The sequence below is a fragment of the Taudactylus pleione genome, unplaced genomic scaffold (assembly GCF_031769625.1).
Source record: "Taudactylus pleione unplaced genomic scaffold, aTauple2 ptg000080l, whole genome shotgun sequence".
Lineage (NCBI taxonomy): Eukaryota > Metazoa > Chordata > Amphibia > Anura > Myobatrachidae > Taudactylus > Taudactylus pleione.
The window spans coordinates 4,346,488-4,371,374 of NW_028284482.1; positions in this window are offsets into that span (position 1 = coordinate 4,346,488).

A 24,887-nucleotide genomic window follows, 5' to 3' on the forward strand; every position below is an offset into this window, starting at 1 on the left:
AGCATTGCGGTTGTATACCCTCTGCTGTGCCTGTTGAGCCAGTTTCAGGTGCTCTCTCACTATCGGCACCTCTATAATAGGCAATGGAACTTGTGGTCCCTTAAAACGTGATCTGGGAGCATGATACTGACACTCAGGGCAGGATGCGCAAAAGTCAGATACCTCTTTATGAAGCCCGGGCCAGAAAAACCTCTGCATTATTCGCTCACTGGTCTTCTCTACCCCTAGATGGCCTGCCGTTATATGACCATGGGCCAGATCCAACACTGTTCTTCTGTAGGCTTTGGGAACTATTAGTTGTTCCACAACATCTTCCCCCTTCTTAGTCACCTGATATAACAAATCCTGCCACATTGCCATGTGGGGATAGGACAAAGGACTATCGGGGTCTATGGGTTTACCATCAACTACTTTTACATTCTCCCTGGCTTTTACCAAAGTAGGGTCATTCAACTGCTCCACGGCAAAGACCTCTCTTCTGACCTCTAAATCAGGCAGAGATCCACTGGCCCAACAACACTTCCCACCTCAATGGGAGGCACATCAGTTGGCGGGCCACCATCACGCACTGCATTCTCTAGTTCGCCAACCATAGTAGGAAAAGGGAATAACTGACTCAGAAGAAACTCCCTCCTCCACTATATCGACAATCTTCTCAAGTGGACCGGGGTTGTTCACTTCTGGAACAAAACGGCTTTCCCACAATTTCCAGAAGTGAGCAAAGTCTCTCCCCAATATTGCATCGTACATCAGACCAGGCACCAAACCCACAGAAACTATAGCAGAGCCACATGGTGTCTCGATGTTCACCTCGGCAGTAACATAATATCGATTATCCCCATGTATGCAGGTCACATCAACAGTTTTCCCCTTATGCCTCAAGGGGTTCACCAGCTCAGCTTTTATAAGTGTCACCAAGCTACCAGAGTCTAACAGTGCCTCTACTCGGTTGCCATCTACAGTGAGTACACACGTGCTTATCAGTCTCAGCCTGCCGGTCAGCCGTACAGGCTGTCTGTGCAAAGAAAGACCCCCTGCGGTAGACATGAGCAGTATCACATTGCATAGGTTCAGTTGTAAGTGAACAATTAGCGGAAATATGGCCGAAGTCACCACACCGGAAACACTGAATCATATTAATGTCTAGTCGTTTACGGGGCAAGAACCTTCCTGGCCCGGCAGGCCTATCTCCAGGTTCTACACCCACAGTCTTAGGTACATTCCACCGCCCAGCACCCTTCTCCCCTGGAACAGTCTTACCAGTGTCTGTGGGAGTTCGCCGGTGCGCCATCGGGGCTTGGTGGGGCATACTCCTCAGCTCCTCAGCCGCCACGTACCTCTCCACTAGCTCGACCAACTGGTCCGCTGTCTTAGGGTCTGCATGGCTCACCCACTTGCGCAGAGTCGTGGGTAATGATTGCAGGTACCGGTCCATCACGACCCTTTCCACGATCTATGGTCCCGTCAGCGTCTCGGGCTGTAGCCATTTTGAGGACAGATGGACGAGGTCATGCATCTGTGAACGTGGAGGCTTGTCCATATGGAACTCCCAACGGTGGACCCGTTGGGCACGAACAAAGGTGGTGACTCCCAAGCGAGTTAGGATCTCCTGTTTTAGTTTTTTATAGTCCTTGGCATCAGCCAGGTATAAGTCGAAATATGCTTTTTGTGGCTCCCCAGACAAAAAAGGTGCCACCAGACTTGCCCACTGCTCCTGGGGCCAACTCTCCCTTTCGGCCATTCTTTCAAATGCCCGAAGTTCTTTCGCCCGAAGTCATCTTTTGGAGGAAGTGACTGGCTCGTACGGAGTGAGTGGTGGTGGGAGGACCAGTATTAACATCTCTGGGCCGGGCGACCAGGTGCTGTACCACCTCTTTTATGGCCTGGCTGTTTTCCGCTAAGGCCTGGCGGGTTTCCTCGATGGCGACCTGTTGTTTCCTGGCGGATTCCTGCTGAAGTTTGTTAGTCTCCTGCTGAGCTGCTGTAGCTTCCTGCTGAGCCCTGGTAGATTCCTGCTGAGCTGCTGTAGCTTGGAGCAAGGCCTTAATAATGTCCTCCATTTTGTCCTGGGGTGTAGGTTGGAAGCTGAACCTTGCCTCTCTGAGCATTGGCTGACGCCTCCTCTATGGGACTCTAAGGACACAGTGTTATTTCCACACTTACAAATTGGGTGTCTGTCCCTTTAATTTTTAAATGGAAAGTTTTCCTCTTGCTGCAACTTCAGTGTGTGTGATTGCCCGCATTCTCCACCATATTGTGACACAGTTTAGGTTAGGGGGTCCCTCTCCTGGGTAGAGTACTCCTTCCTTACACACACACACACACAGCAGCAGGGAAGCAGCACACCAGTCTGGATGCAAGTACAAGCTGGTCGGCGCCAGTCTTTATTGTACAATGTCAGAAATAACACAAAGAAAACAAACGTAAATCCTAGCCCTGTCGGGGCACTAACTTCACAGGTAGTTCCCTCACTACCAGAACCTGGCAGGGCCTAATGCTCTCGCCAGCAACCAAGGCACAGCACAGTACTCACAGATAGGTTTTCCAAGTGTCTCTGAGCAAACTCCCTGTCTGCTCTCCCAGGTGAGACAATCAGCCCTCAACACATTAGGCTTATATTGGCCACTCTCAGGTGGAAAACTAACAACCTGTTACCAGGCTGCGAGAACTAAAACCTGGAGTGGCCGTGGGTGGAGCCCTCCCTCTCCTCTCACCCACAACCCCCAGGTCCCAAACCGGCTTTTCACAAAGCCGAAACTCAAGCCTGCTACACTGCAGACTTTCTCCTGGGGATTTTAAACACATAGGACAGGAATCTGGGATAAATGTCCCTGCCACAGACCACTTTACCAGTGATCCTATCACAAATATATATATATATATACATACATCCATCCATCCATACAGTCAGGTGCATAAATATTGGGACATTGATAGAATTTTCATATTTTGGCCTCTATTCACCACCACCATGGCTTTGAAATGAAACAAACAAGATGTGCTTTAACTGCAGACTTTCAGATTTAATTTGAGGGTAATTACATCTAAATCAGATGAACGGTGTAGGAATTACAACGGTTTCTATATGTGCCTCCCACTTTTTAAGGGGCCAAAAGTAATGGGACTATCAACTCAAAAGCTATTTCATGGACAGGTGTGGGATATTCCCTCGTTATTTCATTATCAATTAAGCAGGTAAAAGGTCTGGAGTTGATTCTAGGTGTGACATTTGCATTTGGAATCAGTTGCTGTCGACTCTCAATATGAGATCCAAAGAGCTGTCACTATCAGTGAAGCAAGCCATCATTAAGCTGAAAAATCAAAACAAACCCATCAGAGAGATAGCAAAAACATTAGGTGTGGCCAAATCAACTGTTTAGAACATTCTTAAAAAGAAAGAACGCACTGGATAGCTCAGCAACACCAAAAGACCCGGAAGACCACGGAAAACAACTGTGGTGGATGAGAGAAGAATTATTTCCCTGGTGAAGAAAAACCCCTTCACAACAGTTGGCCAAATCAAGAACACTCTCCAGGAGGTAGGTGTATATGTGTCAAAGTCAACAATCAAGAGAAGACTTCACAAGAGTGAATATAGAGGGTTCACCAAAATATGTAAACCATTGGTTAGCCACAAAAACAGGAAGACCAGATTAGAGTTTGCCAAACAACATCTAAAAAAGCCATTACAGTTCTGGAACAACATCCTATGGACAGATGAGACAAAGATCAACTTGTACCAGAGTGATGGGAAGAGAAGAGTATGGCGAAGGAAAGGAACGGTCATTATCCAAAACATACCATCTTATCAGTGAAGCATGGTGGTGGTAGTGTCATGGCGTGGGCATGTATGGTTGCCAATGGAACTAATTCCCTTGTATTTATTGATGATGTGACTGCTGACAAAAGCAGCAGAATTAATTCTGAAGTGTTTCGGGCAATATTATATGCTCATATTCAGTCAAATGCTTCAGAACTCATTGGACGGCGCTTCACAGTGCAGATGGACAATGTCCCGAAGCATACTGCAAAAGCAACTAAAGAGTTTTTTTAAAGCTAAAAAGTGGAATGTTATGCAATGGCCAAGTCAATCCCCTGACCTGAATCCGATTGAGCATGCTTTTCACTTGATGAAGGCAAAACTGAAGGGAAAATGCAACAAGAACAAGCAGGAACTGAAGACATTTGCAGTAGAGGCCTGGCAGAGCATCACCAGAGATGAAACCCAGCGTCTGGTGATGTCTATGCGTTCCAGACTTCCGGCTGTAATTGCCTGCAAAGGATTTGCAACAAAGTATTAAAAAGTGAAAGTTAGATTTAGGATTGTTTAATTTGTCCCATTACTTTTGGCCCCTTATAAATTGTGAGGCACGTATAGAAACCGTTGTAACTTCTACACCATTCACCTGATTTGGATGTAATTACCCTCAAATTAAATCTGAAAGTCTGCAGTTAAAGCACATCTTGTTTGTTTCATTTCAAAGCCATTGTGGCGGTGAATAGAGGCCAAAATATGAAAATTCTATCAATGTCCCAATATTTATGCACCTGACTGTATGTATGTATATGTGTGTGTGTGTGTGTGTATAATATATATATATATATATCTTCATCCAGTAACTGTTTTTTTTATATTATATCCATCTGAAGATAATTACAAAAGGTCATATTAAAATGAAGATTGCCCTGCTCACAAGTGGGGCAAGCCCTGACAAGAGGTCTTGATAATTTTAACACAGGCTTTCCAATGCTTGTTTAGAATACAATTGTTAGTTCTTCTTAAACACATCAGCATTGGACACAAGGCAAACAATTGCTAATGATATTCAAACGTCTGACAATTGTTTCTAACTCTACATTCAGAACACTTCAATTGTGCATATCAGTGTCTGGGTTACATTTCAATTGCCACAGACATACTGTATCTGTATGCAGAGCTTCTCAATTTATTTGCAAAACACTGACAGTATCTTTGTGTATTTTTAATTACTTTTCTCAGACATACTCCTGCTTCTCACACACTTGGCTAAACCTTGAGTGATATATATATATATATATATATACGCATTTGTGCGCATCGGCTTGCTTCCAATGCAGAGTAACGTCCAATTTTTCTCTTTATGAACCCATAAACGACTAGATCGTCAGATAATTACAAACAATCATAACCAATTATTTTACTTCAACACTGGTTTGTCTGGAAAGTCATGGTAGAAACATCTTCTTAACATAGGAGCATGTAACGCAGTTTCAGAAACCAAAGTGCATTCCTCCGGACTATAGCCCTTTCAGTGGACTAAAAACTGAAGATGACCCCTGGAAAATCTAGAGTCCAAGATCTTTTCCACAATGAACTCATGCTGACCGTGAACCACAACTGGAGCAGGTTTGGAGGAGACCTTCGATTTAAATTTAGCTGAAGAAAAAACTGGTTTGAACAACGAACAGTGGAAGGTATTATTGATACAGAGAGATCTGGGTAACTGGGGTTTGAAGGCTACCGGATTGACATGTGAACTAATACGGAATAGACCTATAAATCTGGGGCCCAACTTCTGAGATGGTTGGCGGAGCCTGATATTTTTTGTGGAGAGCCATACCAAATTATCTTTTTTAAATCCACATGGTCTTCAATGTCTGTCAGAAACTCTCTTAAAGAGCGAAGAGATACCTTCCGAAGACTTAGATGAACCCTCTTCCAGATGTAACGGAGCCGTGAGACAGATGAAGCGACTGGGGAACAGGAGTCAAACACATTACACTTCCTATGTTGCCCTGTAACACAAAAAAAGGAGAAACCATAGATGCAGAATGACATGAGTTATTAAATGCAAATTCAGCTAGTGGTAAATACGAAACCCAGTCATTGTGACACTTGGAAATATAATAGCGTAGATCTTGTTCCAGGCATTGGTCAACGCATTTGGTTTGGCCATTGGATTGCGGATGGTTACCTGAGGAGAGGCTGATGTTGATGCCTAATGCAGCACAGAACGCCCTCCAGAACTGTGCAATGAATTGTGTTCCCTGATCGGAAACTATATCCATTGGTAACCCATGTACCCGAAAGATGTGGCAGACATAGGCTGGAAAGTTCTTTGGCAGAAGGAAGCTTTTGTAATGGACTGATTTGTGCCATCTTACTAAATTGATCAACCACCGTCCAGATCACAGAACATTGGGCAGACATAGGAAGGTCGACGATAAAATCCATGGCAATGTGAGTCCAAGGTCTCTTAGGAAATAGAAAGTGGAAGTAACAAGCCCGAAGGAGCCGTCCGAGGTGTTTTATTCCGCGCAGAGATCTCACAAGCCAGAACAAATTCCTGTACATCTTGGGTCAATGATGGCCACAAAACAGTACGAGATAGCAATTCACATGTCTTACTTATGCCTGGGTGACCGGAAGTTTTATGAGCGTGAAAACCCAGTAAAACTGCTTTCTAAATTTATCCGGGATAAACAACCGGCCAGAAGGTTTCCCCATGGGTGATTCGGATTGACAGGCTTGAATGAGGTCCACCAGATTTCGATTAAAGACACAATGGAAGGAGGAATCCGGAATGATAGCCTCATTAGTACCGAAATTTTGTTGAATAGGTTCGAAACTTCTGGACAGCGCATCAGCCTTGATGTTTTTAGAACCTGGTCATAAAGAAATGAGAAAATTGAATCGGGTAAAATATAATGCCCAATGTTCCGGTCGTGAGTTCAGCCTCTTGGCAGATTGGATATAGGACAGGTTTTTGTGGTCTGTCAGGACAGAAATTCGATGCTTGGCACCCTCCAGCCAGTGTGTCCAGTCCTCGAAAGCCCATTTGATTGCCAACAACTCTCGATTATCTACATCATAGTTGCGCTCAGCTGAGGAAAACTTCAGAGAAATAAAAACACATGGGTGTAATTTGTCATCAGAAGGGTCCCTTTGTGACAATACAGCCCCAGCTCCCATTTCTGAGGCATCAACCTCTACGACAAACAGAAGATCCGGATCAGGATGTCGAAGAACTTGTGCCTGGGTAAATGCAATTTTTGAGGATTTCAAAGGCTTGGAGCGCCTTAATTGACCAATTTAGAGTGTCAGCTCCTTTGTTGGTCAGGTCGACAATGGGTGCCACAATGCTGGAGAAAGACTTTATAAATCGGCGGTAGTAGTTTGGAAAGTCAAGGAACCGCTGGATGGCTTTAAGAGAGGTTGGTTGAACCCACTGAAGTATTGCCTTGACCTTCTACAGATCCATTGAGAATCCCTGAGACGAGATGGTATATCCTAAAAATGAAACCTGTGAAACATCGAAGTCACATTTCTCTAATTTGGCATATAGATGATTCTCTCGCAGCTTTTGAAGAACCTGACGTACATGCAAATGATGCTGATCCAATGATTGGGAAAAAATCAGAATGTCGTCTAGGTATACGACAACAAAAAAACCCAAGAACTCACGAAGGATGTCATTAATCAGCTCCTGAAAATCAGCCGGGGCGTTGGGCAAGCCGAAGGGCATAACCAAGTATTCGTAGTGTCCTGAAAGCTGTTTTCCATTCATCTCCTTTTCTCATGCGAATTAAATAGTACGCCCTACGAAGATCAATCTTGGAGAGGACACTGGCTGGATGAATCTGGAAAAAAAGACTGGAATGAGGGGTAGAGGATAAGAATTTTTTACTGTAATGTTATTGAGCCCTCGATAATCAATGCAGGGATGAAGAGATCCATCTTTCTTCCCTACAAAGAAGAATCCAGCTCCCACAGGTGATCTGGAAGGCCTAATAAATCCTTTAGCCAAGGCGTCCTCTATGTATTCTTTCATAGCTTTCTCCTCTAGTTCCGAAAGGGAGTATAACCGTCCTTTGGGTAGTTTTGCACCAGGGATTAGGTTGATCGCGCAGTCATAGGACCTGTGTGGAGGAAGGACATACGTCAATTTTTTGGAAAAAATATCAGAATAGTCTAGGTATTGGGAAGGAATAGCTGGATGAAACTTTGCAACTGAAGAAAGGACAGTTCGCACTGGGATGACCAAGCAACGACTCTGACAGGTCTGACTCCATTTGACAATCTCCCCAGATTGCCAATCAATAACAGGATTGTGATCCTTTAGCCATGGGAAGCCAAGAACAACTGGCGCCAAAGGGCAATGGAGAAGGTAAAATTACAAAGTCTCGGAGTGTAAAACCCCAATGGAAACACGGAGAGGGGGCGTTTTAAACTTGACAGCGCCCAGCGCCAGGAATCAGCTGCTGCTGTGGAGAGCCACCAGTAGCATGGAGAGTTGGGGAAGCCAGTCCGAGACGGGGCATCAGCTGCGATGCGGTGGAAGCCAGAGAAGCCAGTCCAAATGCAACGGAGCGTGGAGACGCCAGGACAGCAGCGTGTCAGGAAGCAGGTAAGTGGAGCACTGACCATGCAGCAGCTGATGAGATCAGAAATCCAATATAGTCGGCAATGCAGCAGTGATCCAGCTGGTAGAAATAGTTAGGAGCACCAATCACTAGCTGGGAAAACCCTGACGTCACCTCCTGGGGCATGCTGATTGTCCTGTGTGTGGGACTGTGTTAAAAAAAAAAACGCTTTAGCAAGCTATCAGGGCACCATTAGGGCGCTGTTAGTATTCGGTTAGGAGGAGTTAGGCTTAGGAGTTTAGTAATAGGTACTGTAGATCTGGAGACAGGAGTAGGTGTCTGGGAAGTGTTACTGCAGGCATCACTGTCACTTGTCAGTGTATGTGTGTTTGTCACACACAATACACACACACTAGTACAAACAAACAGGCTAGCTACTGTCTGTGTTGCTGTTGATTGTTTTTTGTTTCTTAAAGTGAACCTGCACCTTTCTTTTCTGCAGTATACATGTTGTTTATCTGTCCAAAAAATACTCTATTATGTTTGAGGTTGCTGCACCCCATAAAGACCTCTGTTTTTTTTCCCAGTTATGTATAAAAAAAATAGCAAAAAATATTTAAAACAAAAAACTGCAGACTTTTTTTATTGAATTTAAACAATATATTGTGCATTTCAAGTAGTGTGACGTAGCATATATAACTGTTCTGTGTGCAGTGGTATCCCACCCTTAATCTGCAATTCTCACAAAGACCTATTCCTCTAAGTGTGTAAAACCAATTAGCAGTGTTTTTTGTTTAAAAAGCAAAGCCATTAGTGCAAACAAAAATTTCATAGTGTGTTATCCTTCCAGGGTAAGTGACGGTAAGTGCGGTGGTGTCCCACCATTAATCTGCACAACCAAAACAAAGATGACACGATAACGTCTCCTGCCTCAGTTTCAATCAATGCTTTACCTGGCTTCCACTATATTGTACTCCACCTCCATTTAACTGTGCTAGTCTCTGATCTAGTTCCTGATTAAGAAAACATTCTATAGCTTAGTATAGTTTATATTAAATTGCCATCCTGTCTGCCACTGCAGTGCCACTTTGTTTCCTAGATGTGCTACTGTATATTCTTTTTTTAAACTGCCATGTGTGTGATGCTGCTCTGTTGCTTAGTTTAGCCAGCCATTGGCCAATATGGGTAAAAACTGAAAACAGTATTGTGAACTGTGAGTTGGTCAAAATTGAATGGAATGGAAATGACTGGAAATTAATGTTATCGATGTTAATAGTACTGTAGGTACAAAAAATAGAGTTCTACTGCACATACTACATATTAGCTTCTTTATAGAGGTTTCAACCCTTATTGAGAGATGGCTGACGTCTGCACTTTTGCGTATGTGCAGAGCCATCTTGTCGCTGTGTTAGAGTGCTACAATGGGACATGGACATGCTCTACTTAGCTCCAGAGAGATTCTGCTGTTACCGCTGATACTATTTGTATTCCCACATGCACAGGGAGATGTTTAGCTTTTAACTGTCATGTTACAGGTTGTGCTTGAAAAATTACAGTTAGGAGCTGATTGGTTGGTACTTTATCTCTCTCTACTTTATCACTCTCCAATGCTTAGTACATCTCCCCCACAGTCACAGGCTGGTGAGCTGTATACTCTTTTCAAGCACTGCTCCATTCTGAAAAGTCTGTGCTTGCCTAACTGAGTACGGCTGTACTAATCACATTATGGTACTGCTGAATAACCTCCCCACTGGTTAAGTACTGGGTTGCTCACTGACTGGGCTTAAAATGGTATGTACAACCACTCTTCCATACCACCGCCAATAGTACACTCATATTCCCACAAAAGATAGTATTTTAAGATCTCATCTACACAAGACGACACTTTTAGAAATGCTGGCTAGGAAAAAAGAAAGAAAATCTTAATTTTTTTTCATGGTGCATCAAGTGCTATAACACTTTGTCTTATTTTATAATTCTAGATATGCAAGACTGCTTTCTACTAGATATATTAAGGCATATATACATCAGTATTTCTGCATGCAAGTGTATATCTACTGTACGTCATAAGTGCAATACATTAAACATTCTGTCATTTTAATCTAGAACATTGAGAAATTTCTAAGAAGAGAATTAGCTTATTTAAGGCTTCATGTTTTGTTGATAGTTTTTTAGTTTCCTTCTTAGATGCAGGCCTTGTGCAGAAGCCTGTGACTCAAGGACTAGCCCTGTGTGTGTTGCAGTATAAAGAGGGTCTAATTAGCACGGCTACGCGCCTCCTTTTAGCATGTATGGCTGCTCACTTCTAAAATTGCCTCTGTGTTGCCATGGAGAGAGAATTGCTAAAGAGTCCATAGTTTACACAAGCTGGCTTTTGTAGGGTTTCGTCTTTGGTGGGGGAAGAGAAATTACTATGATGATACAAATTCGTTTTTTTCATTGTTCATTAGGTTTCCCTGGCAGCAGTGGATTAATAAAGAATTATTCTGCAGAAATGATATTAGCATTTTCCTTGATATTTGTCTTTGTCATTTCACACTACCCCCAAAAGGTTTCACATTTGGTTTTTAAATCTTCCTAGTTCATTCTATTCCAGTGTTTGCCACATAATCTAAGCATTTGCTACATATATATTTTATAAATCTCAAATACATTTTAAAAATATTTGTTAGTTCAATTAATGATGAAATCTGAATGTCTCTCTTTAAAATATGGAACACCTATTATTGCAGTCTAGATGTTAAATAATCTATTTTTTTTACAATATAATTTTATTGAAGCAATGTGTAAAACAATGGACAATAAACATGGTACAAGGTAATATGTGCATGCTCACAGATATACAGGCCTAACATGATGGGATTCAAAGGGCCAGTTAAGCATGAGGATAATACTGACTGATAGTCAGAAGTGGCCATCAAACAATAAGAAAAACATATAGCGGTAGGCCCATAAAGACAACAAAACAAGCAAGTACAGAAGTCACAATGAAAACAAAATGAAACTTAACAAAATAAAGTTTACTCAGACCCCATTCCCCACACGGTCACACCAAAATTGGAGGGTCACCCTCAACCATTCAGAAAAGGTACCAGGAGGTAGTATGTACATGTTGAATTTCGAATTTGGGTCTGCATGCCAGTGGAAAGGGTCACAATAAAACTGTCCCACATTTCAAAAAGTTCTGTTTTATCCTTATATTCTTGTATTACCTCCACCCAATCTATTTTATTAAATACTGCAAGAATGGCCCTATGGATCTAAATACAGGTTTAGTCTCCCATATCCAAAATGCTTGGGACCAGGGGTATTTTGGATATCGGAATATTACGTATTTTGGAATATTTGTAGTAATATAATATAGGTTATTTTATACAATATTTTTAATAATTTTGTGCTTTTAAACAAAGTTTCTGTACATTGAACCATCAGAAAGCAAAGGTTTCACTTTCTCAGTCATGCTAAAATTATTCCGTATTTGGATATGGGAGACTCAACCTGTATAGCATAATTTTCAAATAAAAAATTGTCTGTGCTATATTAGCTAATGTACAGTATGTCTATAACGTCTATAATGTCATATTTCTATAATAAAAAAGAAAAATAGTGCTAAAATCATGCATTCATTAATTCATAGAACAATATAAACCATTGTTTGTGAAATTGGAGCTAAGATCACTATTTAACACTAAACCATACTTACCTACTCTCCCGATTGGTCGGGAGCCTCCCGAAAATCGGGTGCCACTTCCGACCCCCCGTCGGCATTGTGAAGCGGGGGCGGGCCAAAATGACGCGATTTTGCGGCCATGCCCCTTGTCCCACCTCCATTGCAGGGAAGTATCCCTGGCCATGCCCCCTCTGTACGAGTCACTCCTTCCTGCTTGCCTGACCTGGCTGCCCCCTCCCGGAGGGGGCTGCCAGAATGTCGGCAAGCTTGCACTAAACCATGTGTGAAGCCAATATTCAGTTGTTACTTCTAGCGTTTAGATTGCTCTAGTTCAGTGGTTTTCAATAATTTCCCACCTGGGTACCCAGTGGCAGCCATTCCAATTATTTATACCCCAAAAATTTGCAAAACATTACCTGTGTAATGAATATAATTGTTAATAGGTAACATGTTTAGGAGCCGCTATATATATGCTGTAAACAAAAACAAAAAATTCCACAAGAATAAAATTAATTGTACATATATATTTCTCACATATTACAATTTATGAAAAGTTTTAAATTTACAATAAAACATTAGTCCATATATGATTTCTGATACAGGGATAGAGTTTTCCATTTTGTTATCCAGGTCCTACTGTGATGCATGGGGCTACAGATCCCTAGGACAGCGCTCTCCTTATGTGTCAAATTATCAAATGGAAGTCCTGCCCTGCCATTACAGAAACTCCTGAATATCATAACGAGTTCTCCTGTGTGTACTAGTTAGGACCCTAGGTTGAGAACCACTATTCTAGTGTTCATTTTCTTATTTTTGCTACCTTATCTGTCATTTCTGTTATTAAATGAAAGAAAAAGGAAAAAGGCCTCAGATAAAATGAATTTTGAAAGAAAAATGTTAAGATAATATTATAAGAACCCCAATATATTTTCCTGGATTTCTGCTCTATAGTGGGATTGTCAGGATCCTAACTAGTTCTCTCATTTGTCTTGTGACTTATCCCTGCCATCTGACCTGTGGGTCTGGATATTTTAATTTGCCTGGGAGATCTGCTCAAGCATGCAGACTGCAACACTTCCAGTGTGTGCATTTAAGGGCCCCATACATCTGATCGAGGATCCTGTGATCAGATGGGAAACGCCGGTCGGAAATGCCGACCGGGGACCATCGCTGTTCAGTGATCCGTCGCAGGATCACTGAAATTTCACATGTTAAATTTCACCGATTTGACAATCACAAAAATATTTTGATCGTGATTGTAAAATCTGTGAAATCCAACATGTTGGATTTCTGCGATCCTGCGATGCCGTGTTGCAGCATTGTGGCAATCCATCGCTGATGGATGGGGGCCTTTAGACTGTGCTATTCATTCCAAGCTGATTACTCGCCTGGGTCTCTTTCTGTCTGTGAACTCTGCAGATTCCTCATTGAAACAGTGGGTGTAGTCAAAACAGTAATGCTGGTCTTGAACTGCAGAGATTGAAGATACAACTGCTCTCTGTGCATGCTGTTCCCCCTACACTTCCACAGCTTGCTAGTACTCAGGCTGCACGCCTCCAAAACCCAGTATGGGTGCCACCATGTTGGTTCAGTCACCTGACTCTCTTCCACCACTCAAAGTGCTGCTACCAGACCACCTGACTCTATCAGCCAATACTGTATCATGCACTGACAGCATTCAGTGCTTGAACTTTGTTGCTATTAGTCACCCTAGGCTCCAGCTCCCTGACTAGCCATCTGCAGTTTACCAGGGGATCCTGCTGCAGTTCTTGCCGCTACCGTTACCATCGGTCCTAGCCGATATCTATTACCATTGGTCTCAGTTGATACCATTACCATCGGTTCCAGTCATTACCTGTTACCATCAGTTCCAGTGGATATCTATTGCCATCGCTTCCAGACAATACCTGTCACCATTGATTCAAGCCAAAATCTGTAATAATCTGCTCCAGTTGATATCTGTTATTATTGGTACCAGCCGATATCTGTAATCATCGGTTCAAGCCAATACCTGTCATCATCAGTCTCAATCTGACTGTATCCAAGTCCTGTCCCAGTCCGGCTCCAATCTATTCTCCAAGTCCGGTCCCACTCTGGCTTCAGTGTATTCTCCAAGTCCAGTCCCATTCTGGCTCCTGTGTATTCTCCAGGTCTGGTCCCACTCTGGCTCCAGTGTGATTTCCAAGTCTAGTCCAGCTCCTGTGTTTACTACAGTGCTAACCCCAGTGTTACTCCAAACCACCTGAATCACCAGCGAGCTGGTATCCAGCTCTCTCTCGGGTAAACCAAAGTCTACAGTCCTGACAGGGTTGCAGTTAGCAAGTCTACAATCACTACGTTAACAGTGACAATGCAAACAGGAAAAAACAGGCATCGGGATCCAGAGACAGTTAAAATGCTAGTAACCATCATAGTGTTAGAGGGGAGTTCACTTCTGTACTGTCTCCTCTCTGTGCAGTGACACCAACAGGATGATGTCACTGTGGTGCCATTGCACATGTGCGACCTGGCACACATTTGCCTAAAAAGAGATTAGCATAAGTGGGGGCACAGGCCGCCCCCATTGCTGTACCTCTCGTCTGCAAATAGAATCGGTCACCGAAGACCAACTACGATTTATTGGGAATTTCTGTAAACAATGGAGAGATATACAGACCATAATCCAAACACACTGGCCAATTCTACATTTGGACAACTATCTATCTGGGACACTGGGTGACAAGGTGGCCATGGGCTGGTGCAGATCCAAGAATCTCAAGGACACTCTAGTGAACAGTCACTATATGAGACAATCCAAAAGAGAAGAAATTATTAAAGGATCTTTTCCCTGTGGGTCTTGTAAAGCATGCCAATATATGGTCAAATGTGATCATATCATGGACAAATATGGACAGACAAATCATTTAAAAAATTTCATCAACTGCAATACAGCAGGTGTTATTTATTGTATATCCTGCAGCTGTGATTTGAAGTATGTAGGTATGACATCTAGAACCCTAAAACAGGTACTGGAACATGCAGGAACAATCAAAAATGCTTCATCAGATCTTACTAAATTTAAGAAACTCACTTCAGTTTCATGTCATTTCTATGTCCATCATAAAGGCAACCACAAAGATCTACAAGTGTGGGGTTTAGAAAAAGTCAAACTTGGAATCTGTGGTGGTGATTTGACACAGGAACTACTACGATGGGAAAGTGAATGGACTTTTAAATTGAGAGCTTTAACACCTAAAGGGATCAATGAATACATCAGCTACAGTGTCTTTTTATAAACATCAAGATGATATACTCCAACAACAGATGATTAGACTGTCCTTCCTTCTACCCACTCAAACAGCTTCATTTTGGAATATTGGCCCTCATTCAGAGCCACTCGCAAACAGCAGTACGCTCGTTGCGTTCCGATGTTGACTAACCACGCATGCGTCGGTGTTACACTGCGCATGTGCGTACGGCAGATTGCGAGCTTTTTATCTGTCGTTCCTAAAATAGCGTACAGGAAGTGACATGTCAAATGTGATTGACAGAACAGGGCGTTTTTGGGTGTTGACGGGGGTGGAGATGGAAAAACGCAGGCGTGGCGAGGCGTTTTTGGGGCGTACATACATTAGCAGATGCGAGCGTAAAATGTGTTCGGACCGTCACATATGTCACTGGAACATCCTCTTTCCCTTCAAAATGCTCGCACAGTTTAGGGTCTGGATTACTCTACCACATTGGCGATGGCCTTCTCCTCCGTCCCGGGACTCCACGATGTTGCAGCGATTAATCGCGGGTGGTCACAAAAGCAATTAGTGTTGTATTGAAAACCGGCTTGGTATGTGTTCGGAAAGCAGTTTATTGGGATAGCACAAAACCGTACGCAGGTGGAAATCATACCTGCTAATGTCAGGATTACACAATCAATTGGCGTACATTTTTTTGGGTTTTTTTTGGCCTCAATTTGTTGTTTATGGCCTATTGTGACAATAATGTCATCATGTTTTAATTAGCTCCCCCTTTTTTTTTTAATGTGCAATTTGCATCGTTATGTGTTTTTTTAAACGTTCCTTCAAGAGGCCTTTTTTTTAGACAAATGAAATGGTTTTTGGTGTCCTTTTTTGCCTTTAGGGCCAGGATTAAATGTAACCCATTTGTCCAATAATGTCACAATCCAATGTCAGTTTTTTTTCATAAATTTATTGTTTAAACACAAACCAATTGGCATAATATTTTTTTTTAGTTTTTCTGCCAAAGATACTTTTTATCAAAAAAAAAAAATCAATAACTGATAACATAAACGTACAAAAATAACTTAAAAACATTTCACAAGAAAGGAGAGGGAAGTTTTGACCAGAAAGGAATATGAGCCAAGCACAGAAGGAGTGTGGGAAAAGTCGCCATTGCTGTCACCGTTTTTTTGCCCGTTTGGATGGGGGAGGGTGGGCGCCAGACCGGGTCCGGGATGCCATCGGGCTGGCCTGTCCAGAGGCAGATGTTGTGGCCTCTGGACTAGGCACAGGGCTAGGCACATTTGGAGGATTGGCTGATGTTGTGCCAGAGGTGGAGGATCCTGATGTTCCGGCAGGAAGGGAGGTCGGCTCCACCATGTGCTGGCGAATGAGCTGCTCCAGGGCATCGGCGATGCGGATGTTGGCCCTGGTATTTTCCGCCAGGGCCTGACCAATGGTCACGTTGGCCGCAGCATTTTGCTCCAGGGCCTCAGCCACCCGTAGCAGACTGGCGTCCATCCTCTGCAGAATCTCCGTATGGAAATCCGATTTGAAATTGAGTTCTGTGAGGAGGCCCACTGCCTGCGAGGGGGCACGCCCTGGACTGGCTTCTGCAGGGTCCTCAGCCGGATGTACTGGTTCCTCCCCTGCAGAGCCAGCAGAAATTCTGCGGCCAAGGCTTCCCTCTGGAGCAGACTCATCCGCCTGTGTCTCTGTTGGAAAAATGAGAAAAGAGTCACATTAGAATCTACATATTGGCACAATAGCATTTCAGAGTTGGTGACATCACAATACTTACCTGGGCCAACATGAGGAGCCGCAAAGTCTGGCATGTCCGTATCCATGTTGGACACGCCAAACACCTCCACAGGCTGCACACACCCCTGTGCCAGCTCTTCTAAATCGGTCAACTCCAATGACACAGGGGTGGGACCCCCACCTGTCCCCCTTGCATGCCTAGCCCTGTCCGCGAGTTTTTGCTTTAGGCGATATTTGAAGTCGCCCCATCTGTGGGGAAAAATGGAAGCCATTATCCTTTGGTTTGAAATGGGGTTTGTTTTTAGGGGGGGCAAGGGTTTACTTACCGCCGTTTGACATCCCGGGCTAGACGGACATAATCACCCACCGTATTGACAGCAACGGCTACCTCTTCCCACATTCTCCACTTCTGGCTTAGACTCATATTCCTGTCTGCCTGTGGCAGGATGTCCACACACTTCTGGATCAAAACCTCCATCTCCTTTCTTGTGAAATGTGGCTGCCTTTTTTTTTTGGCCGCTTTGGCCGGAATACTGGGCCCAGCAGCCTCTTCCATGTCATCCTCCTCACCTATTTGTGTAAATTTTCAGAATTCACAAAATCACAACTTGCCTCATCTTATGGTTCAAATTAATCGTTGATAGAAAATGCATGAAAGACTTACCGCCTGACTCTTGGGCATTTTTTCCCTGGTCTGTCGCCATGTCTGCGGTCCAAACAAGAAATACACCAGAATTTGAATGTGTTTTCGTGACGTATTTATACATGCGTCCTTATTTTGCGGCCGCATCATTGATTGTGCGGCCCTATGATCCCTCCTTAATTTGTGCGGGAAACGAAACACTATTTATGGCTTGGTGTGTCTCAAGTCAAGGTGGCGTTTTTGGATTGTTGGAGGTTATCTTGGCTGGAGTGTATTGATTGTGTAGAAAGGAGTTGGAGGTTGGAGAATCGTTTGTTGGTTAGATTTGCGTTTTTTTTTCCGTTATCTTTGTTGGTTTATATTTTTGGGACCTCGTTTGTTGATTTGGTAAGTTTTGTGAAGTCTAACTTTTGTTCAATTGTTGTTTCATTGTGTTTCGTATATTTTGTAATTTTTGGATACCTAATTTATTCTATTTTAGATTTTGTTTATTTTCGACCCCAAAGACCTTTTGATTTTGCATCTTAGATATTTGCTCTTGGTAAGTCCATTTTTTATCTTGTATTAGCGAACTAATTAGCGCATTTTTAGTAGTTACTCTTGTGACTTGTATTAGCGAACTAATTAGCACATTTTTAGTAGTTACTCTTGTGACTTGTATTAGCGAACTAATTAGCGCATTTTTAGTAGTTACTCTTGTGACTTGTATTAGCGAACTAATTAGCGCATTTTTAGTAGTTACTCTTGTGACTTGTATTAGCGAACTAATTAGCGCATTTTTAGTAGTTACTCTTGTGACTTGTATTAGCGAACTAATTAGCGCATTTTTAGTAGTTACTCTTTAGACTTGTATTAGCGAACTAATTAGCCCATTTTTAGTAGTTACTCTTGTGACTTGTATTAGCGAACTAATTAGCACATTTTAAACAGCTTAATAATCATTCTAACTTTTTGATGGTTTAGTTTTCGCTTTTTGAGCCAACATTTCGACCCGTTTTGATGTACTGTGTTAAATGTCGCTTTGCGGTTTTGCTAAATGGGTGTTTGGCATATTTGAACTTTGGTCTAGCACAAAATGTATCCACAAAAATGCACAGAGTGAAATGTGTCAAGTAATTTTGTCGTTTATTTTCAGTTTGGACGTATCATGACAATACCCCGGCATGTAAGCAGCAATGGATGGTATCATCAAGCTAAGTTGTTTTAATATAGTTTTGGGGTGGGTCAAAAGCCTTACTTTGAAATTTTTGAATTTCAGGTTGATCTGGGGAGGATTGTTCTGGCCATGCTCCCGGAAGCCGACCAACCTCAATCTCATCCCAGGCGTAGGCATCGTAGGCATGCAAGGCCCCAGATATTTCGAACACGTGTCACCCTTTTTGGAATGCCCGATGATGAGGTTTTAAGACGCTACCGTCTACCTCCCAAAATCATCATAGACACTCTCTCATTAATAGAAAGTGATCTTGAGCGGCAAATTGACAGTCCAACAGCAATACCACCACTGACGCAATTTATGGCGGTGTTACATTTCTGTGCCTCAGGATCGTTTCAAACAACGGTGGGAATAGTGGCGGGCATCTCCCAATCCTCCTTTTCCCGGATCCTGTGGGCAGTGATGGAGGCACTTTTCAAGCACCTCCATCATTTTATTCAAATGCCTTTGGATATGGGTGCCCTTAGTGTGGCCAAGGCCAATTTTTACCAAATAGCTGGCTTCCCACACATCATAGGGGTTGTGGATGGTACTCACATACCACTTCAGCCTCCAGCACGGCTGGAGGCAATATTTAGAAACAGGAAACACTATCACTCCCTGAATGTAATGGTGGTATGTGATGCCTCCCTCCAGATCCTGTCCCTGAATGCTAAGTTACCAGGAAGTGCACATGACTCCTTCGTCATCCGGCAATCAGGGATATGGCAGAAATTAACCAACCTACAAGCTGGTGATGCGTGGCTTCTGGGTAAGTGGAGACCTTTAGTACATAACAATGTTAAGCTTGATACACAGTGTTCCTGATGTTGTCTCTTATTTTTCACAGGAGACAGTGGATACCCTTGCATGTCCTGGCTGCTCACTCCTTATTTGGCTCCCACACCAGGCCCACAAAGTGAGTATAATTCCGCACTTACAGCCACCAGGCAAGTGGTGGAGCGCTGTATCGGCCTTTTAAAAGGCCGATTCAGATGCCTCCACCGCTCTGGTGGCGAGCTCATGTATTTGCCGGATATGGTGTCGAAAATTGTGGTCCTGTGTGGGATATTTCACAACATCGCCATAAGGAGTGGTGTCCCAATGCAGCCAGAGGATGCCTTACCTGAGGATGGCCCCCCCGAGGTTGGTCGGAGGTCAGTATGTGGGGGGGCCATACGCGATGATGTGGTGGCCAGATTTTTTAGGTAAGTTTGACCCAAACTACAGTGTTTATACCTAATGTGTTTGTGTTTGTTTGTGAACATCTAAATTATTTTTATTTTTTCACCATCTTCTGTTTGTTCACATAATCTTTGCCACTCCAACGCTCACTACTTCCTGCTACCCTTACCAAACCTGGATCTGGTGATTTTGTCCATATATTCTGGAACCCATATCGCAACGCCATGTTTGTAGAATCATGTTGGCATGGTCCTTCGTCAACCAGTTCTTGATTGTTTTTTTAAATTAAATATTTTATTTGTATGTGTTGTATTTGAGATTATCACTGTTTTTTGGTTTTGGGACTGACCACTTTGATTTCTCATTTAAGTTGTGAATAAATGTTTGGAGAGTGAAATGGTCTTCCTTTTTTTGGACGTTAACAGCAAGTGGAACCAGGTTAACACACCTTACAATTGACTAAGGGGTAATCCAGTACTGACACCAGTTGATGTAAACTGAAATATGTTTGCAGGTTCCCAACCCACACCAAAAGGAAGCCTGTCCAAACCTTTGGATTTTGAAGATTGGCCTAAGCAGCTTGCACACCAACTAGGAACCTGTAAAATGGCGAAATATCTAATTGACACTACACCCAAAAAGGGAAATGACATTGTTACTGTTATGTGTTTCTTGTGGCTGTTTAACATACAAATACAAAATACAATCTAACTTTTAAAAAATGGAAATCCGTGCAGGAACAGTCTACTTATGTCAGGGAAAACTATTTGTGTTTTAGAAAAAAAGAATGAGCCAGAACGTATATTAGAACTACAAAATTTATTTACAAAACGAATCAAAAAAAAAAAAACTACTGGCGAAGGATGCCAGACAGCCGGTCAAGGGCCACAAGAAGGCCAATTACATGTTGCCGCATCTGGCCAACACAATCCTCCACCTCTTGACGACGCCTCTGTTCCTCTGTGGGTGAGAAAAGTGTGTGGATTAATAAAACAATAGGGAATCCACATTAAAAAAACAAAAACACAACGAAATCACTCCTAAACCGAAAAAAAAAAAACCAAAACAAAAAGGGGGTGCTGGCAAAAATACAAGGCCTATGTACAAATTCACACAGGTGTGATATGTGTATGTTGAAATCAGCAGGAAGAGGTAAAGGCAAACTGCTAAATCACCAAAAGTAAACCAAACAAGCACGAATAAAGGCACGACACATGATTACATACAAACAGTTTGTGGTTAAAAAAAATGAGAAAGAAAAACATACCGGGAGCCAAAACGGGAGCTCCGGAAGTCCCTCCATGTTCCTCCTCGGAGGAGCCTTCATTCCCCAAAGAACGGGGAGGGGTAATGATGGACTCCGGGGAGGGGGTAATTGGAAGAGGGGTGGGTGGAGGAGAGGGGGAAGTGGGACGGAGGGGAAGGAGGCCCGACAGTTCCGGGAGAGGGTCTGGGAAGGCTGGGGAGGAGTGGGGTATAGGGGAAATATTTGGGGTGGAGTGTTGGCTGGGGGTTGGGGATAGTGGCCGGGAACGCCGTCTGGCCGGACGGTGATGGCGTAGTCTTGGCTGTCCTCCTAAAATATGTCAAACAAATTGAGGTTAGTTTCTGGGCAAATCCGGGGCCCAAATTTAAAAAAAAAAAACAGCAACAAAAAACATGCAAAAAGGAGTAGAATGAAAAAAACAGAAATAGAGGGAAAACAAGCAACCGCAGATATGAGGACAAATAATTAATAGGACAGACAGGAAAACATGCACACGCAGATATGAGGACAAATAATTAATAGGACAGACAGGAAAACATGCACACGCATATATGAGGACAAATAATTAATAGGACAGACAGGAAAACATGCACACGCAGATATGAGGACAAATAATTAATAGGACAGACAGGAAAACATGCACACGCAGATATGAGGACAAATAATTAATAGGACAGACAGGAAAACATGCACACACAGATATGAGGACAAATAATTAATAGGACAGACAGGAAAACATGCACACGCAGTTTGCCCCACAAACACAAACATGAAAACCACAATAAATAACACTTTCAACGATCTGCATGCGAAAGCATGCCAGCAAGCGGGGCGTTCGCCGTTGCAGGTCTGACCACCTGCGCTCAAGCTGCCCGATGTTGCGGCGTGAACCCATCGACCGCAGGCGGGACCGTGCCTCCGCATACGCGGAGCGCTTCTGCCGGTTGGTGATGGGTGGAGGCTGGCTGGTGATCCGCCTATCCATCACCTCCGTAAGCACCAGCAGCTCGCGCCTGGTGAATGCGGAGGCTCTCATGATGGCAATGGAGTTTTTCATACAAAACATTTTTGATAAAGTGTGGCCAAAATTTCTGATTGGCTAATGTATTTTGGAAATTAACAGGAGCAATTTTATTGGTTAGTGTATGAGTCATGTGTTCAACAGGGCCAGAAATCTCTGGAGAGTTATGATAGGCTTGATGCAGTGACATGCGTTTGCAAATTTAAATAAAGAAATGAACCCCGGAAAATATGCGGGGATCCACAGCAATAGAACAATTGTTTAATTGTGGTTCACATGTTTTTTGAACAATAAAAGCGAATGTTCCATCCGTACGTATTCTGCGGGTAAACACAAATACGGACAAGAGTAAAGTTTCTTGCATTGTGTTGAAAAAAAAAAAAAATTGAGCTAATTGATACATTGATTGGCATGATACGATTGAGGGAGGTAGGCTGAATAAAGGAGCAGGTAATCGACATCTGACAAGGCCACTTCCGGTTTCACTTGTGCGTGCGTTCCCTTCAAGCCATTTCGGGGATGTACGCTCGCTATTTTGCACGCTCGTTAGTTAGAGGAGGGGTCGCCTGAGTTTAGGGAGGAATTTTAGATGCGAACGAAAATACGAGCGAGCCATTGAATTTAAATATTTTTGTACGTACGCCTAACGTACGTGCGCCCGCTTGCGAGTGGGTCTGAATGAGGGCCATTGTCTCCTTTTCTGTCTCTTCTTTTTCTTGGTAGCATGCTTCACTCTTACTTTGATATTTACCCATAGGGGTGTACTACACACATCTAGATATTTACCTACGTCGATAGAACTACCAATTACTAATATTATTTGGTAATGTATTTATAATCATTTATAATCGTCTGTTTAATACATATAGGAGGCTAAGACCTATGTCTACATCTATACTTTGAGAAATCTATCAATATACAAATATACTTTATATTTTAAAATAAATTAACCAATAATAAGTCTTTTGTTACTTTTCACTACTACACATATCCTTTTTATTTCTGTTTTTTTCAAATTTTTTTCACATTCTTCACATCTTTATAATAGTTTACATTCGGTATAATTATGGTTTTCACTATGGTCACCAGTTTTAACCTCAAACATATAGCAACAATGTATGTTTTTCACAGGGCATTTTTAAAAATGTAGCGAAAACACACGATAGTCTGTAGGACTTTCACTTTTTCACTGATAGTATAATATATTATTTATTTCCACTGTGATATCTGGTAATCATTATTATTATACATTTCAATCAATTTGTTAATTTTCACATGTCATCACTTAGGGCCACACATCACATATTTTATTTCAAAATTATGCGACACATCACATAATATTTACTTGATTCCTAGTTTACACCTCACTATAATCATCCTTACACTTTTTTGTCCCTCTAGGGTCATCCTATTTTACACATTTTTTGATTTGGAAACCTGCACATACACTTGGTTATGCACTTCATTATATATCTCTGGACACTCTCCAGCACTTTCACTTATATTTAACATCTATAACACATAGAACCTTACTGGTCCTATAAACCTCCTCCTATTATATGTAACAGTGTGAATATTTGCATGTGTTTTGTTTCTATTTAAGAGATTGGTACATTTTTTCCACGCTTAACCCATATGGATCATCATAATACCAATATGTCCCACTCAATAGATGGTCTTAATCCTGTCTGAACAATCTTAATTACATCTTTTTATATATATAATGTTATTCTTTTGTATATTTAAGTATCTATATGGTCCTATTTAGGATTTCTCATATCTCATAAAAAATATATATATAAATATTAACTACACTAACTGTATGTATATCGCTACACAGATTTATAGCAAACATATATGTATGTTTCCCTGTGTCATTATTTAGTGGCCATGAATAGTGTCATTCAACACTTGTCCTACGGCATCACATGATGGTTAGAACTATTTGCTTTTTGATTGGCTTAATAGCATGTCAATCAAACTAATTAGGCACAATGATTCTTCAGGTGTGACATAGATAACACTTGTCTCAACCTGATTTCCTACAGGACGGACACGCCCACTAACAATTAATTCAGCAGGTGATGGTCATCATATAAAAAGGGTCCGTAGGTATAGCCACTACAGGAGGTGATCAAGCCACCAAGTCAGCGAAAAGCGCGTCTTCATAATTTGCAATCTGGCCCATGCACGGACCTGATCCCTGTGAATCCTATACAGCTAATCGTATGTATGACAGCCGGCTGACCGGCGGGTCTGGTGCAGCGGCTCCAACCATCTGATGGTAACTGTATTCATGTGGGGCCACTAGTGACTGCTGTGCTAGCCTGAGCTGATACTTTTTATACATTGCACCTTGCAGGCTTTTCTGTTAATTACACATCTTTGCCTGGCTGGGTGCATCAGTTATAACTCATAGACTTTGTTTATTTGTATGCGGTATAGTTACTGACTGCTGAGTCAGTTTTTGCCACTTAGTACATCAGCATATTTGGTTTGCACAATAATAAGGGCCATGCCCTGTCAGGTGCAGTAGCTCTATACCAATTGACATTGCCCTGGATAGTGGCTTTCGACCATCATGTCATTT